This window comes from Brassica napus, unplaced genomic scaffold (genome assembly GCF_020379485.1).
Source record: "Brassica napus cultivar Da-Ae unplaced genomic scaffold, Da-Ae ScsIHWf_3060;HRSCAF=3866, whole genome shotgun sequence".
Classification (NCBI taxonomy): domain Eukaryota; kingdom Viridiplantae; phylum Streptophyta; class Magnoliopsida; order Brassicales; family Brassicaceae; genus Brassica; species Brassica napus.
The window spans coordinates 15001-25000 of record NW_026016297.1 but is presented as its reverse complement, the minus strand read 5'-3'; positions in this window follow the sequence as shown (position 1 = coordinate 25000).

Sequence of the window (10000 nt, the reverse complement as noted above, 5' to 3'; positions counted from 1 at the left end):
AGCAGGACGCCGTGAGTCATGTGATAGTCTCGTGTGTCCGTTTTTGTCAGTGCTAAACAGGAACGTCCGTCAGCCACAAGGACGTCCGTCAGCACAGCAGGGACGAATCCTTGTGGCTTGTGGGAACCGAAATTCGCACTGTCGATTTCCGTTTAAATAAGGAAACTAGGAAAACCCTAATTTCCCAGAGGTCCCGGATCTCTGCGAGAGCCAACGACAAGTGATCGAATATATGCGGAAATCATGAAAAGATAACAAACGAGTTTAGAGAAAACAGTAGATCTTATTTCGAGTCCGCGTAAGAGCGTTGCGATCATTACAAGAGAATACAAAGGCTTTGGCCGCAGGGGCCGTCAGCGAGTTACCTAGTTCTAGCAACATAAAACCCTAATCCTAGTTGAGTCGCAGCTCGATAACAAAGGACGAAAAAGATATCTAAAAGGCTTAGATTGATTTCGGACTGAACCTTGTTAAAGGCTGCCTACGTACCCCTTTCGAGGATCAAGCCGAACGTAGTTCAATTGATAGAGCTGGACAAGAGATCGAACTGCCTGGGCGAGTTCGTCTAGTAATTGAGTGCCAGTCATAGAAACCGAACTTGTCGAGAATAAGCCTAAAGTTTCTAAGTGCAGAGAATTCCGAATCTAAAAAGTCTCTCCCTTGCTCCTCGCCTAGGACTCCTTATATACTAGCTCCAAGGTCGGTTTACGCTTTTACTCTTCTGCCCTTAAGCCGTCATAGCATAAAAATGGAGATATTCCATTTTCCCGATCTTCACAATTATCTTCAAAACTTCCGTATTTATCCGCGGAAACTTGACATTTATCCTTCCTTGTAGACCAAGCGTAAACCAGGCTGTGGTTACGGGCTTTTGATTAGGAAAATCGTAGGATGGGCCTCGAGTCGTGTTTTAGGTCCCTTGGGCGTCTTCCGACTCGACACGTTTACTACGAGTTTTCCGCGGTTTCTAATCCGCGAAGTTTGATCGATGAATTAGAATGGGGAACGGGAAACATGGACTGAGCTTGCTACGGTCTTCGGGAGATAGCATTCGAAGGTTTTGACGAGAATGCAAGAACTGGTGTCGTATTGACGTTCGGAAAGGTTCAATCGCTACACAGCGACCGAACTTTGGCTCGAGCCCGGTCGCTTCGTACCGACCGAGCGGGACGAGCGCTTGGTCGCTACGTAGCGACCGAGCGGGACGATCGCTCGGTCGCTACGTAGCGACCGAGCTTTGCTCGAGCTCGGTCGCTACGTAGCGACCAGCGGGACGATCGCTCGGTCGCTACGTAGCGACCGAGCTTGGCTCGAGCTCGGTCGCTACGTAGCGACCGAGCGGATTATCGCTCGGTCGCTACGTAGCGACCGAGATTGGCTGGCTCGGTCGCTAGGTAGCGCGTCGGCGTATAGCTGTACGCGATCCGAGCGGGACGATTCGCTCGGTCGTACGTAGCGACCGAGCTTTGGCTCGAGCTCGGTCGCTACGTAGCGACGAGCGGGACGATCGCTCGGTCGTACGTAGCGACCGGCTTTGGCTCGAGTCGTCGCTACGTAGCGACCGACGGGACGATCGCTCGGTCGCTACGTACGCGAGCGCTACCGAAGCGTCGTGTGAGTGCGACCTCGCGGACGACATGGTCGCTCTCGCTACGCGAGCTTTTTCGAGTGCGGCGGTAGCGCCGAGCGGGACGATCGCTCGGTCGCTACGTAGCGACCGAGCTTTGGCTCGAGCTCGGTCGCTACGTAGCGACCGAGCGGACGATCGCTCGGTCGCTACGTAGCGACCGAGCTTTGGCTCGAGCTCGGTCGCTACGTAGCGACCGAGCGGGACGATCGCTCGGTCGCTACGTAGCGACCGAGCTTTGGCTCGAGCTCGGTCGCTACGTAGCGACCGAGCGGGACGATCGCTCGGTCGCTACGTAGCGACCGAGCTTGGCTCGAGCTCGGTCGCTACGTAGCGACCGAGCGGGACGATCGCTCGGTCGCTACGTAGCGACCGAGCTTGGCTCGGGCTCGGTCGCTACGTAGCGACCGAGCGAGGGATGCTCGGTCGCTACGTAGCGACCGAGCTTGGCTCGAGCTCGGTCGCTACGTAGCGACCGAGCTGTGTGCATGCTTGGTTGCCGCGTATCGATCGAGCTTGGCTTGTCCGCGGTCTGATTTCCATACTCGAGCTTGTCCGCGGCCGATTTGGATACATGTCCGTTGCCTTCGGACAATCGGTATTTAGTGGTTCGATTGAGATTTGGACGATATTTACTGCAAGGCTGTTCGTAAAGATATCTTTACGAAGATTACTTTTCGTAAAAACGGTTATGCTGATTTTTACGGACTTTCAGACATTGATTCCGTCGTGACCGATTTTGACCCCAACAGTTAGCCCCCCAGCTCGTTAGAATCATGAGCTTCTAGCGTGAGGTTCTAGCGAGTGGCTTGGCAAGTTAGGCAAGGTAGGTGAGTTAGGCGGAATTAATGGTTGAAAAGGTCTGTGGTAAGTGATCTTCTCGCTCTCCTAAAAGTAGAAAACGCGATAAGATTGGGGCTGCGCCTTATGACGGCTGCCTACGTACCCTTGTTGAAGGGATCAAGCCTTTCGTAGTTCATCTTGGAGTTAAGGTTCTTATGACTAGTTTTCCAGTAGGACCTTTATGGTCTAGTTTTTATGTAGCGGTTATAAGGCGTGTTGCTGCCGATGGCATTTTGTATGGGTGTAGAGGGAAGACTACGAGTTGTCGTCTCGTAATCTAACTCTGTGTGAATTGCCATATCCATAATCTGTTTCGAGAGTTTTCCGCAGTGTGTAAACTTGCGGGATTTTCTGAAGACGTTCGAATATTGGCAAAGAGACAAATTTTGGGATCTCGTATCAGGGTGTTTGATACTATGCCTAGAGATGTTAGAGACCAGTGCGCTGGGTTTAGGGCAAGACCTAGGTTTACTCCTGGTTTTAGAGGGTGCGATGACTAATTCGACTTACGTATCCCGTTTCAGTTTCATCCTGATTCCATACCGATTTAAAGTCCGCGATAGGTTCTCGGCTTATACGACTTGTATGGTTGGAATCGAGCATCTCTCCGGAGACCGGAAGTGCTGGACCAAAATTTCGGATTTCTTTTATAGCGCTATTATCCTTGTGTCGGATGTAAGAGAGTCATCTTCTACGAGATGGCTAAGTCTGTTTAGGACGTTAAGAGTTTGTTGTGATCAGCAACAAACTTAATGGTAAAAATTACTATTTGAGTCTTCGCGAAGAATATGTTTTGAGAAGATGTTAGTGCGTATGACTGTCTGGTCTTCCATGAAGGTGTTTTTATCGAGGAAGGAAATTTCGTCGAAGAACTAATCTTCAGGCGTCCGCGACGTCTCGCGATGCTGAAGATTTGTTATTCTTTCGTATGCCACGTTTCGTGCTTGAAATGTTCGCGGGCTTTGAAGATATTTCGCGATGTTGCGAGGGTTTAGTATTAGCCCTGTGTTTGAGAAACATTCTGGTTTGACTAAGAATGTTCGCAGCCAAAAATTGTTGTTCCTGTTCGGATGCTAATAGTTTTGTTTGCGATCGAGGAATTATGACTGAGGTGTCGTGTAAATTTGTCCATGGGAACAAGTGTTTTCCTTCATGGTGCTTTGTGAAGAGTTGGCCTTCCGAGATGTATTTCGTGCATTTTTTAGGATGTTTCGTATAGCTCTAGAAGCTTTGTTACGAATTTTTCCTTACATGCCGCGTATTGTGGTTAAAACGTTGCGGGCTTAAAGTGAATTGTGGAGCGTATTGAACTTGGTCAATTTTCGAAAAGTTTAGATTTTCCGTTAACCGTTTGGTTGTTAGGACTTAGTTTCGTTATGAAGAATTTATCATATGATTCCGATTGTGGGCTATACGATAATTTATCATATCATATAACCGATTTTACGAAGGTCGTAAATCAGTGATATGTATACATATGTCAAAGTAGCATTGTTTCTGCGGGTTCTACGAGAAACGTTCCCGCTGTGATTTTGATCTTAGGTGAAGGTTGCTTGGCGTTACCCATGGAGTATTACCGAAGTTTATTTCAATACGATCTAGTCGCGGAACGTTTTTCATAGGTTTTTCGAGAGGATTCTCATGACACATTGTTTCTTGAAAGAATTGGTCAACCAGAAGTGGATCTAGCTAACCATCGGGAGGAAAGTGCTTCTTTTAATGTGCACGATGCTACATATATTCTCGAGTTTTCTTCGTCGCAAATGTTTTCGATACTTTTCCGTGACTTACTTGGTACAACGGAAACTGAAAGAAATGCTTTGGTGATTGAAGATTTCTCGCCGCTAAGTTTAAAACGAAACTGGCTTTCTGAAGCCGGAAAAGGCTTCAATACTTTGGCTAATCGTCGAGTTTCAGTTTGATATTGGTACAAGTTTTCTGTACGCATGATTGCGACAAGAAATGATGTATAGTTTTGAGATTATGTTCATGATCGTCTGGATATGTTGCTAGCGTTTAGACGAATATTAAGATTGTCGTTTGCCTATTCTTGACGATTTGCAGAAGTTTTTTGAAGTTTGGGAGTATACGAGTATAGTATACGTACCTACTCCCCCTTTTTTTTTTACGAAAGAAAACGGTTGAACCGATACTTTGAAGGGTTGTGTACGTTTCCTCTCCTGATGTTTGGAATGATCGATAATTCGGGACGATTTATAGACGACGCTTGGACTGTGATTTGGTTGTTTCCACGTTGACGACTTGGGATATGTCGGTTCCGAGAAAATTGCCAGAAACGAATCGGTTTTAAGACGACGTTCATGTCTCTAACTTTTTCTCTCTTTAGGAAGCGAGCTTGATATGCGTGGCGATCATTTCTCGACTTTCGGAGAGTTTAGATCGGTTTGCAAGATTTGGATGAACAATTATGGGACAATATATCGAGACAGGAAAAATCGCTTAAAACTTAGTTCGCTAGACTATCCGCCTAGGTTTTACGTTCCCTAAAGTTCTATGGCAGCCTCAAAGTAATTTCCTACGAAAATTCCAAGTCTGATTTCAAAAATTTCAAGTCGGAAATACCTTAGTTCTCTCGAAGATGCAGTTTTGTCCCTTCTCAGTTTTGCGTGCTCATTTCCGTTTCCTATTCTCGTGTATGTTCGCCATTTCCGATATTGGTGTTTACCCTTTGAAACTTGACATTTATCTTCCGAACTTGACTGTTATCTTCTCCTTAGATAAGACGTCGATTTTTGTAAAAAGGTCCAACGTAATCGTATAGTTAAGGCGGCTAAGGTGTTAAGTTAACCATTGCCGTTTTATACGATTAATCTGAATCCATGCGAGAAAATAGGTCTTTGCGGTTTTTTTTTTTTATATCGTAAAGTCTCAATGGTAACTTCAATCGAGGCGAAACAAGAGACGTTTCGATCGAGATTCGAAAGTGAACGCAAAGATGGAGGTAGGGTGAGCAGAAACAAGCCAAGGAGTTTAGGATGAGGTTTACTTGTTTTTGTCGTAAAATCTCAACGGAAACTCCGATTGAGACGAAACCAAAAGCGTTTCGATGAGAATTCAAAGGAGAACGCAAAGGAGGACCCTTTGAGGCCTGACAGGTTGCTATAGCGAGTGAGGATGTCATCTCGGTCGCTATAGCGAGTGGAAGGGAGCCGAGACGAGTCCCACTTGTTTTCGTCGTAAAATCTCAACGGAAACTCCGATTGATTGAAACGAAACGAAAAGCATTTTGAAGAGGATTCAAAGGAGAACGCAAAGGAAGAACCCTTTGAGGACTTACAGGTCGCTACGTAGCGACTGACAGTCTGACAGGTCGCTACGTAGCGAATGGAAGCAAGCCAAGAAGCGTCCTACTTGTTTTCGTCGTAAAATCTCAACGGAAACTCCGATTGAGACGAAACAAAAGCATTTCGAAGAGGATTCAAAGGAGAACGCAAAGGAAGAACCTTTGAGGACTTACAGGTCGCTACGTAGCGACTGACAGTCTGACAGGTCGCTACGTAGCGAGTGGAAGCAAGCCGAGAAGCGTCCTACTTGTTTTCGTCGTAAAATCTCAACGGAAACTCCGATTGAGACGAAACGAAAAGCGTTTCGACGAGGATTCAAAAGACAACCCAAAGGAGGACCTTTCTGAGGCCTTACAGGTCGCTACGTAGCGACTGACAGTCTGACAGGTCGCTACGTAGCGAGTGGAAGCAAGCCGAGACGAGTCCCACTTGTTTTCGTCGTAAAATCTCAACGGAAACTCCGATTGAGACGAAACGAAAAGCGTTTCGACGAGGATTCAAAAGAGAACCCAAGAAGAGGACCTTTCTGAGGCCTTACAGGTCGCTACGTAGCGACTGACAGTCTGACAGGTCGCTACGTAGCGAGTGGAAGCAAGCCGAGAAGAATCCCACTGTGTTTCGTCGTAAAATCTCAACGGAAACTCCGATTGAGACGAAACGAAAAGCGTTTCGACGAGGATTCAAAAGAGAACCCAAAGAAGGACCTTTCTGAGGCCTTACAGGTCGCTACGTAGCGACTGACAGTCTGACAGGTCGCTACGTAGCGAGTGGAAGCAAGCCGAGAAGATTCCACTTGTGTTCGTCGTAAAATCTCAACGAAACTCCGATTGAGACGAAACGAAAAGCGTTTCGACGAGGATTCAAAAGAGACCCAAAGGAGGACCTTTCTGAGGCCTTACAGGTCGCTATGTAGCGAGTGGAGAGTTGGCTTGAGCTCGGTCATACGTAGCGACCGAGCAGTGTGCGGTCGGTCGCTACGTAGCGACCGAGCAGTGTGCGTGCTCGGTCGCTACGTAGCGACCGAGCAGTGTGCGTGCTCGGTCGCTACGTAGCGACCGAGCAGCGTGCGTGCTCGGTCGCTACGTAGCGACCGAGCCGTGTGAGTGCTCGGTCGCTACGTAGCGACCGAGCAGCGTGTGTGCTCGGTCGCTACGTAGCGACCAGGTGCGTGTGCGTGCTCGGTCGCTACGTAGCGACCGAGCAGTGTGCGTGCTCGGTCGCTACGTAGCGACCGAGCTGTGTAATCGTTTTGTTGTGTTTCCTTTTTCCGCGATTAACGTAGGGGTTTTCAGCGGTTTTTTGGGGAGAACAAGTTTTATCCTTCCGAAATGTTTTCGGAAAACGTGTTTTGGTAAAACCCTTATGCATCGAGATTTGTTTACGGGGTTTTGATAAGATTTATCGTTTCCCTTCTTGTTTACAGGGAGGAATCGCGAGCTTGTTTTAGTGCTCTTCCTGTGGCGGAAGGTCGCGACTAAGTTTTCGATTTTGTTGAAAACTACGGCGTTTGCGTAAGCGTTGGCCATAGGAGCAGTCAGTGCTGCGAGTTTGTCTTTCATATATCCAAACATCGTTTCGATCAAGCGTTTTGTGGCCATGAGTAAGAGTAATCCGTAACCCCCCCTCCTTCTAGCGCCAAACTGTGGGAACCGAAATTCGCACTGTCGATTTCCGTTTAAATAAGGAAACTAGGAAAACCCTAATTTCCCAGAGGTCCCGGATCTCTGCGAGAGCCAACGACAAGTGATCGAATATATGCGGAAATCATGAAAAGATAACAAACGAGTTTAGAGAAAACAGTAGATCTTATTTCGAGTCCGCGTAAGAGCGTTGCGATCATTACAAGAGAATACAAAGGCTTTGGCCGCAGGGGCCGTCAGCGAGTTACCTAGTTCTAGCAACATAAAACCCTAATCCTAGTTGAGTCGCAGCTCGATAACAAAGGACGAAAAAGATATCTAAAAGGCTTAGATTGATTTCGGACTGAACCTTGTTAAAGGCTGCCTACGTACCCCTTTCGAGGATCAAGCCGAACGTAGTTCAATTGATAGAGCTGGACAAGAGATCGAACTGCCTGGGCGAGTTCGTCTAGTAATTGAGTGCCAGTCATAGAAACCGAACTTGTCGAGAATAAGCCTAAAGTTTCTAAGTGCAGAGAATTCCGAATCTAAAAAGTTTCTCCTTGCTCCTCGCCTAGGACTCCTTATATACTAGCTCCAAGGTCGGTTTACGCTTTTACTCTTCTGCCCTTAAGCCGTCATAGCATAAAAATGGAGATATTCCATTTTTCCCGATCTTCACAATTATCTTCAAAACTTCCGTATTTATCCGCGGAAACTTGACATTTATCCTTCCTTGTAGACCAAGCGTAAACCAGGCTGTGGTTTACGGGCTTTTGATTAGGAAAATCGTAGGATGGGCCTCGAGTCGTGTTTTAGGTCCCTTTGGGCCGTCTTCCGACTCGACACGTTTACTACGAGTTTTCCGCGGTTTCTAATCCGCGAAGTTTGATCGATGAATTAGAATGGCGGGAAACATGGACTGAGCTTGCTACGGTCTTCGGGAGATAGCATTCGAAGGTTTTGACGAGAATGCAAGAACTGGTGTCGTATTGACGTTCGGAAAGGTTCAATCGCTACACAGCGACCGAACTTTGGCTCGAGCCCGGTCGCTTCGTAGCGACCGAGCGGGACGAGCGCTCGGTCGCTACGTAGCGACCGAGCGGGACGACGCTCGGTCGCTACGTAGCGACCGAGCTTTGCTCGAGCTCGGTCGCTACGTAGCGACCGAGCGGGACGATCGCTCGGTCGCTACGTAGCGACCGAGCTTTGGCTCGAGCTCGGTCGCTACGTAGCGACCGAGCGGGACGATCGCTCGGTCGCTACGTAGCGACCGAGCTTGGCTGAGCTCGGTCGCTACGTAGCGACCGAGCGGGACGATCGCTCGGTCGCTACGTAGCGACCGAGCTTTGGCTCGAGCTCGGTCGCTACGTAGCGACCGAGCGGGACGATCGCTCGGTCGCTACGTAGCGACCGAGCTTTGGCTCGAGCTCGGTCGCTACGTAGCGACCGAGCGGGACGATCGCTCGGTCGCTACGTAGCGACCGAGCTTGGCTGAGCTCGGTCGCTACGTAGCGACCGAGCGGGACGATCGCTCGGTCGCTACGTAGCGACCGAGCTTTGGCTCGAGCTCGGTCGCTACGTAGCGACCGAGCGGGACGATCGCTGGTCGCCTACGTAGCGACCGAGCTTTGGCTCGAGCTCGGTCGCTACGTAGCGACCGAGCGGACGATGCTCGGTCGCTACGTAGCAACCGAGCTTTGGCTCGAGCTCGGTCGCTACGTAGCGACCGAGCGGGACGATCGCTCGGTCGCTACGTAGCGACCGAGCGAGACGGATGCTCGGTCGCTACGTAGCGACCGAGCTTGGCTCGAGCTCGGTCGCTACGTAGCGACCGAGCTGTGTGCATGCTTGGTTGCCGCGTATCGATCGAGCTTGGCTTGTCCGCGGTCTGATTTCCATACTCGAGCTTGTCCGCGGCCGATTTGGATACATGTCTGTTGCCTTCGGACAATCGGTATTTAGTGCTTCGATTGAGATTTGGACGATATTTTACTGCAAGGCTGTTCGTAAAGATATCTTTACGAAGATTACTTTTCGTAAAAACGGTTATGCTGATTTTTAAAGACTTTCAGACATTGATTCCGTCGTGACCGATTTTGACCCCAACATGGTTGTCCGTGTGTGCCGGTGTCCGTCAGTGCACACAGGACGTCCGTCAGCACACCAGGACGTCCGTCAGCACAAGCAGGACGTCCGTCAGCACACGCAGGACGTCCGTGGCTGTCCGTGTGTGTCCGTGTGTTCGTCAGTGCACACAGGATGTCCGTCAGCACACACAGGACGTCCGTCAGCACACGCAGGACGTCCGTCAGCACACGCAGGACGTCCGTGGCTGTCCGTGTGTGTCCGTGTGTCCGTCAGTGCACACAGGACGTCCGTCAGCACACACAGGACATCGTCAGCACATGCAGGACGTCCGTCAGCACACGCAGGACGTCCGTCAGCACACGCAGGACATCCGTGGCTGTCCGTGTGTGTCCGTGTGTCCGTCAGTGCACACAGGACATCCGTCAGCACACACAGGACGTCCGTCAGCACACGCAGGACGTCCGTCAGCACACGCAGGACGTCGTGGCTGTCCGTGTGTGTCCGTGTGTCCGTCA